We start from the raw sequence: 8,374 nt of genomic DNA, 5'->3' as shown, positions 1-8,374 counted from the left end.
AAATAAATAAAACTTGAAGTTGTATGATTTTAATTTGTAACTAAATAATTTGAGAGGTTTCAATCTAAAATTATCGAACACTTTTCATTCAAAAATTCAGATGAAATATTTAAATAGATTTAAATTTGAAATTATTCAATATATTCTGATGAATACAAATTTAAAATTGAGATTATCTTTAACTTTCTGATCTCAAAAATTTCCATACAAATTTCTTTTTAATAATACTGTAGGAAAAAATCAACAAGATCGAGCGCCGAAATTATAATTAGAGCAAATTTTCTGTAATTCTATGGGGACGGCTGAAATATCCATAAAAATAAAATTTCCGACTCGGTAAAACTCTTTGTCCCAAAAAATACAATTCCAAAACTAATAAAATTCCTGAATAGTTTATAATATTAACGAATTTGAAAATTCCCAAATAATAAGCCTCCCCAAATAAAATTGATTCTTAATCAATATTAATTATTTATTAAAACTACGATAATAAAATATTGTTATCAAATTAATTTTTGGTTAATATTTAAAGTGTTAAAAATTATTGTTTGAATTTAAAATTAAAATTATACAAAAAATTTTACCGACGAATTAATATATAAAAACACGTGTTTTTTAATTAACATTTCGATTTCTCAGAAGAACTTTTGTGATTTAAAAAATACTATATACATTTTCAACCAAAATATCTTATCCAGAAATATATTTTGTTTTAATTATTATTTTAAATTTAAACAATAATGTTTAAATACTTCAAACATTAAAAACATTGTTTCTTTGGTATAAATATTTAATTATTTCAATTTAAAAAATAAAATTGTTAAAGAAAAATGCTTTCAGCACTTGTTTATCTTGAAATGTCTTTCTATAACACTTTTTTTTAAATTAAAAATATGATTTTTCGAGAACATTTATTTTATAATTAAAAAAAGACTACCGAAAACCTGGATCAAGCTTCAGATCTGAAAAAATTCAGCGATACATACATGTCAAACTTTTCTAACCTCAAAAAAAATTTTCTACTGCTTTACCGTCATATTTTACGAAGAATGAGAAAACAAGAATTCGACTTCGTAGTACGATGAGGGCAGCACCTCGATAGATCAGAAAATGTGATGTCCTATATATATAATTCCCCACTCCGACGTCTCGTACCGCATCTACGTTTATAATATCTTTGGTTCAGTGATCTAAGTTTTGGCATAAAGATGTACTGCGCTTGCGCTAGAATGCTTGAGAGGAACACGACCCGACACCTTGTAACCATGGCAATAATAAGCCGCGCCGTGGTAAAATATTTCACGTTTTGCAAAAAGTCAACACATTTAGGCATAATTAGGGTAGACACAGACCCAATAAAAGGCTTGCATTAAAAGTTATTAAAAATGTTGAATCCCTAAGAATGCTTTTTCTTTGCTTCGTTTTTTAATCCTCATTAGCCGGCGGAAATAATAAGATTCGAATCTCTTTCAAAGCCTATCGGAGCTGCCGAACGTAACCTCAAATAAATTAAATATACAATTTGTGTTTGAAGCATTAGAAAGTGCTCTGAAAACATGAAATTTGCCAAATATAGTAGGATTGCACACAAGAATACATCTCTATCGTAAAATATTCGTTTTGTTCAAACTTTATCAATTACAAAAATTTGAAATCATGAAAAAAAATTATTTTTCACTAGAACCATTTGCGTGGAAATTAATCCTGACATCGTAATATGGTCCATGCTATGTTTTAAAAAGCTTTTTATTACATTATTATTTGAAAATCAGTAAATGCAAATGCGCTGGGTGCATGAAATTTTCCAATACTTTTTAATGCAAGCCTTCTTACAGGGGAATTTTATTTTCAGTTGCGTCACTAATTTTTCATTTTCTCTGAATATTAGGCGCGGATCCAGGGGGGGGGCACGGCGACTTGCCCCCTCCCAGTGCAGACTCGAATTTTGCAAATAAGATAAATAAAGTTTACTTTATATAATACTAGAAAGCGAATTTCCTCCTTGAATACGGTTATAGAGAAAACATCAAGTCTCAGCGTGTATTTTACAAATGTAGCGTCCATTTTATATCACGTAGTTACGTACAGATGCTCTGGTAATGTATATCAATGTTACAATGAATTCCCAACACTGGTGCTGTCACTCTTGCGTCGTATCCACATGCAGCAAGAGAGCCTGACAGCCAATGTAGATTCCCAGCCATGTAATTCTCGCAGCCAATCAGGATTTCGAATTCTCTCATGGATGTATGAGACATCATTTTATTGTGAATAAACATTTAAGTTGAACAGGGAGCGAACTCAGCTGATTGCGAGATTTGCAAGGTTACGTTTTGCAATAATCAATAATGGTAAATATTTTATTTGTGTGTTCTAGCTATTTTAAGGCGACTTTAGTTTTTTGAAGATAATTTTTTTCAAGATTCTTCATTCTTGTCTTCGTTATAAAAAGAAAATGTTTGCCGTTATGATACCAAAAGTTCAACCTGATAACAAGAACTGAAGAAATGCGAAAATCAACTAGTGATTGCATGCATTAAAAAAAAGAAGATTTAAAAATCAAAAGATTGTGCTTTTAAAAAATGGAAAGATGTCAGAATTATTTAACCATACATTATTTTAATTGATTTTATAATGAAAAATTGTTAAGACACAAAGCACGAAATATGTATTATCATTCGAGACGAAAGAAACTAGGTTCTGAAATATCATGATTCAGGGTGACCGCTGTACCGGGAAACTGCGAAATGACCGGGAATAATTTTGGACCGGGAAGTGATAGTAAATTTTTTTTTTGACCGGTAATTTTACAAGTTTTTAGAAGAAAAATCTATCCAATCACTTGAAATATCAAGAATTTTATATCACAATATATATATATGTATAATACAATTTAAAATAAGTTTGATTTCAACTTTTTTTTTTAATGCTAAGCGTGATTGTTAACTTTTTCAAAAATGAAATCATTAAGTTTACAATGTGTAATTTTAAAATCTTTTACCATAACAATTTTCCAATTCGAATTTTCATTTTTTAGGGTACATTTCCCATTTAAAGAATTTTAAAATGCAGTTTTGAAGGGTTACTTATTAAAAGATTAAAAGCTTCTGCGATTGAAATTTTTTGACACAAAACGTTTTAAGTTTATCAACTGTAAATATGAATTCATTAATGTTTTTTAAAATTGAACTGTAGTTCGTGTACTCGAAATTGAACAATAATTGAATGATTTTATGGGGCGATTCCGAATCAGTTAAAATCAAAAAATTTACAGATTTTGACATTAAAAATTAAACTGCTTCAATTCTAAAATCTTAGTAGTTACTCAAACGTAAACTTCCGACTGTAACTTTATAAACATTCTGTTGTTTCAGTAGAAAATATAACATTTTCAACCTTTTCAATTTGAGCATTTTTAATTGAGAAAAAGAGCATTTTTTAATATTCAGAAATGTTTTAGTGCTTATTTGAAATGGAATATTAAAAACTAAACAATTCGAAACTAAATTGTTTGAAACAGAAAGCCTTGAATCGTTAAAATTTCAGAGAGCTAAACTTAAACTTAGAACGTCACAATGTTAATTTTATTGTTCTGTTCAAAAAATTTTTATTTATAAGTGAAAATGTTGAATTTTGATGTGTGAATAACAGATAAAAATGTATTTATTTAGATAAAATGCGAGTAAGTTGAGGAAATATTTCTAATTTTTTAAATTAAAATTGTGAACTTTTTAAGGATTATGAAAGGTTTTAAAATTGTAAAAACATTGTCTTAGGATTCCTGCTAAAATTCAAAATGATTTTTTTATTTCGAAAAATTAATTTCCGTAGAATATTTAGGAATATTTCAAAACAATAGCAAATTTTGATACATAAATAACAATTGAATAGTTATGAATTTTACAAAAATAGAAATAAGTTTAAGAGATATTTAGAAGTATCGAACAAGCTCAAAAATAAGTTGAAACTTTAAAGGATGTCAAAAAATTTTAAACAAAATTTAGATTTTCTAAGATTTCAAAAAAAAAAGCTTTTCAAGCATTTTGAAAGGTTTCAAAATTTAAACAAATTTATTTAGATTCCTTACAAAATTGACAATAATTCTTTATTTTGAAAAATTAATTTCAAGTGAATATTTAAAAAATTTCCAAAACTGTAAAAATAATAATGTAAAGTTTCCAAAACATTGAAAAGAAAATGTAGAGTTTTAAAGATTTTAATACAAAATTTGCTAGGTTTTTAGGCATTTTCAAAGATTTCGAGATCATGAATTTTTTTTAAAGGAACCTGGAAATATTTAAAGTGATTTTTAAGTGAGAAAATATACTTTTATAAAATGTTTTAAAATATTTAAAATAAAAAAAATTCTATTTAAAAAAACAATTGAACAATTATTCATTTGCAAGCACTCGAAATAAAAATAATTACAGTTTTTAATGTTTTTAACTTAAAATTGCTTGGAATGATATAATTTTAAAAAATTCATAAACTTGTTGATTTATGCTTCAATTTAGGCCATTCAAAATGATAGCGCTCATTTATAAAAAATACCAGTTTCATTCGTTAGAACGATTTTCTCATACAAATAATTTTTTAAGAACAGGAAAAAATCTGCCTCAGCCCGGATTTCAACCGGGCGATGAATAACTTTAAAATTATTATTAACCTTCCCCTTAAGAATGGAGGGGAGAGGGTAATTATTGTGTGCCCCTCCCCCTTCCAAAGCCCTTTTCTGGATCCGCGTTTGCTGAATATTGATATTCAAAGAACGAAATTATTATCTTGTAACATTTTTAATGTAAAATCTTAGGAATTGAAAACAAGTGTGAATTTATAAAATGTTCAATTCATTTTCAGGATTTGATGAAATGCCTAAAATTTCAAGATGAGTTTAAATTAATTTCAAAGAATTCAAGGTGAATTGCAAAACTATTTGAACATTTCAAATCTTCAAAATCCTACGCAATACCTCACTTGCGGCGAATAAACTCTTTAAAATTGAAAATTATAAAAGAAATTATAAACAAATTAAATTCTTTGAAATTTTTATATAAGCCTTAAAATATTTTAAATCTTTTTGAATCTCTTAAAACTTTCGGGAGCTCTTAAAAATTACTTGAAATCCATTAAAAATACCCTAAGATTTATGAAATCCCTTGACATTTTTCAAGATTTTAAAATTTCTTTGGAATTTAAAAATATACCGTAAAATCATAAAAAATTATTTTGGGTCCCTTTAAATTTTCGAAATCAATTGAAAGATCCTAGGATACCTTTTAAATGTCTTAAAATCTTTAATAATGTTGGTAATACACTGAAATATTTAAAATTTTTCGAAATTCCTCAGTTCTTGTGAATACATTTTTCGTAGACCATTGCAATATTATAAAATACTGTAAAATCACATGAAATAACCCTAAAGTATTTCAAATATTTTGAAATTTCTTGAAAATTGGTTTAAATTCTTGAAAATTTCCTGGATTTTAAAAAAGAAGTTTTATTAACAATTTAAAATTCTACAAAATAAGTTAAAAAATCCTTAAAATATTTTTAAATTCCCCAAAATGCTTTAAAATCTTTTAAACTCCAATTAAACTTTTTCGGGCTCTTAACAATAACTTGAAATCCTGTAAAACATCCTAAAATATTGTTATCCTTCTAAAAACCAATCAATTACTGAAATCAGTTGAAAATTCTTTGAAATCTTCAAAAATATTCTAAAATATCTCAAATCTTTTAAAATTGTTTGAAACCGCTTGCAATCTTTAAGAATTCTTAAATTTTTTTGGAATTTGTATTACATAATATCCTAAGATATTTCAAATTCTTTGAAACTTTTGGAAGCTCTTAAAAAATTTTTGGAATTTTTAAAAAGCGTCTTAAAATCATTCAGAACCACATACAATTATTGAAAGAGATTGGAAAGCCTTTAGAATCTTTTAGGATATCCTTAAATCATAAAAATTCTTAGAAACTTTAGTTTTATTTGGTAAATTAAAAAAAAAATTAATTTTTTGTGAATATTCATGAAATATTTAAAAAGCTTTAAAATCCGACGTGATCCCTTAATTCTGATGAACAAACTTTGTGAAGTTCATTAAAATGTTACACAAAATCTGATAATTTGCGAAATCCCGAAAGTTTATTAAATTACATTGAGAACCTTAAAAATTCTTTAAAATCATCAAATTAGCCTCTAAAATTTGTCGAAACCCTTTAAAAGATTTTTAAACTCTTGAAACTTCCTTTAAATTAATAAAAAAATACCCTATAATCTTTTAAATTCTTTGCATTCTCTTCAAATCATTAAAAAATTTTTGGAATCTTTAAAAATACTCTAAAATACTTCATATCCTTTAAAATTCTTTGATTACCAAAATGTTAATTATTTAAACAATTTTTATAAACAAATGTACATTTTGAACTTTTGTTAAGAAAAGGCTTCATTTTTTTGCGGAATTGACTTAAAATGTTTTTACTAAGACTTCTTGCTATCATATTTTTCAGTGACCAAAAAGTGTTCATTATTTAAACAATGTCTATAGACAAATGCAAATTTTAACCATTTTTTTCCTTAATAGGCTTGATTTTTTTGCGGAAATAATTCGAAACATCTTGCAAAAGAATCTATGATATATTTTTAATAGTGACAGAAAATGATAATTATTTAAACGATTTTCATAAACAAATACACATTTTGACCATTTTTTCATTAATATATTAAATTTTTTGGAATCAATGCGAAATATCTTGAAAAAGAATCCATGCTGTCATATTTTTTATAGTGACTTAATATATAACAACTTGAATTTTTTTGCCGAAAATGGACAAAAATCTAGTACCGCCTAATTCTTCATTAATCGTAATTTTTTTATGTTTGGAAAAACTTCTGGTAGAAGTTCACACGGTGCAAATTTGGTTACATTTGCACAGTAATTTTTGGTTCACACATCAACAAAAAAATATTACGATTCATGAAGAATTGGACTGTCACTAGATTTTTGTCCATTTTCGGCAAAAAAATCCTGGCTGCAATATATCAGGTCACTATAAAAAATATGACAGCAAGGCTTCTTTTTTAAGATGTTTCGCATTGATTCCGAAAAAAATCTATTCATCAAAAAATGGTCAAAATGTGCATTTGTTTATTAAAATTGTTTAAATAATAAACATCCTTTAGTCACTTTAAAACGTGATAGCAAGGAGTCTTAGGCAAAACATTTTAAGTTGATACCGTAAAAGAAGCAAGCCTTTTCATCATAAAATGGTCAAAATGTGCATTTTTTTATAAAAATTGTTTAAATAATCAACATTTTCTGGTCACTATGAAAAATATAATAGCAAGGAGTCTTAAGAAAAACATTTTAAGTTAATTCCGCAAAAAAATCAAGCCTTTTCATTAAAAAAATGGTCAAAATGTGCATTTGTTTATAAAAATTGTTTCAATAATTAGCAATCGTTAGTTATTCTTAATTTATTGTAAGCGCACATCATTATATGAGATATTTTATACAAAAGCTATTGGTCAAAATTAGCTAATCATTGCAAATCACGAAAAAATGACTTTTGTTAATTAATTTGCTTATCAAATTATATAAAAAAATGTTGTTGCTCTAATCTACTAATAAATTATTTGTTGTTAGTTTTTAAATTGATTTATAAACTTTTTTGAAAAAAGTTTTAAGTTTGTTGTTAAATAACAAAGCCGATTATATTACTTGGACAACGGTATCGAGAATGAGAATATTACCGAGAATATAACCGAGAAATAAATTCTCTGAGAAATTATGAGAATCTCAGAATTTATTTTAATGAATAGAAAATTGCATTTTGTCGTAAACTTTTCGGTTGAAAATTCAATTCTTTTTTTTGAAAGTTTGTCTTTTTTATTTGAAAGTTTACCTGCTTTAGCAGAAATGAACTTTTTTTTTGATAAAAATGCAACTCTTTGGTTAGAAATTAAGCTATTATACTATTTTCTTGAAAACTTGACTCTTTCATAGAAAATTTACTTTTTGCTTAAAATTTATATTTTGGTGTTGAAAAATGAACTGAAATATTTTCTGGATGAAAGTTCCACTTATAAAAAAAATTTGCTTTTTATTACAAATTCATCTGTTTTGGTACAAAATTGATCTCTTTTGGATTAAAATGCAACTATTTGGTAGAGAATTTAACCAGTTTGTTAAGAATTTAACCTTTTTGGTTGAAAAAAGTCCACTTTTTGGATTAAAAATTTAATTTTTTTTCGTAGAAACTTATTTTTTTGTTAAAAAATTAAATTCTTATTGTTACTGTGTTAACTGGCATCTTTCTTGGATGGAAACTCAGCTTTTTTTTTATAAAAAATTCTTCTGCTTTCGATCGTGAAAAT

Source organism: Belonocnema kinseyi, chromosome 6 (genome assembly GCF_010883055.1).
Source record: "Belonocnema kinseyi isolate 2016_QV_RU_SX_M_011 chromosome 6, B_treatae_v1, whole genome shotgun sequence".
Classification (NCBI taxonomy): Eukaryota; Metazoa; Arthropoda; class Insecta; order Hymenoptera; family Cynipidae; genus Belonocnema; species Belonocnema kinseyi.
This window is presented reverse-complemented; position numbering follows the sequence as displayed.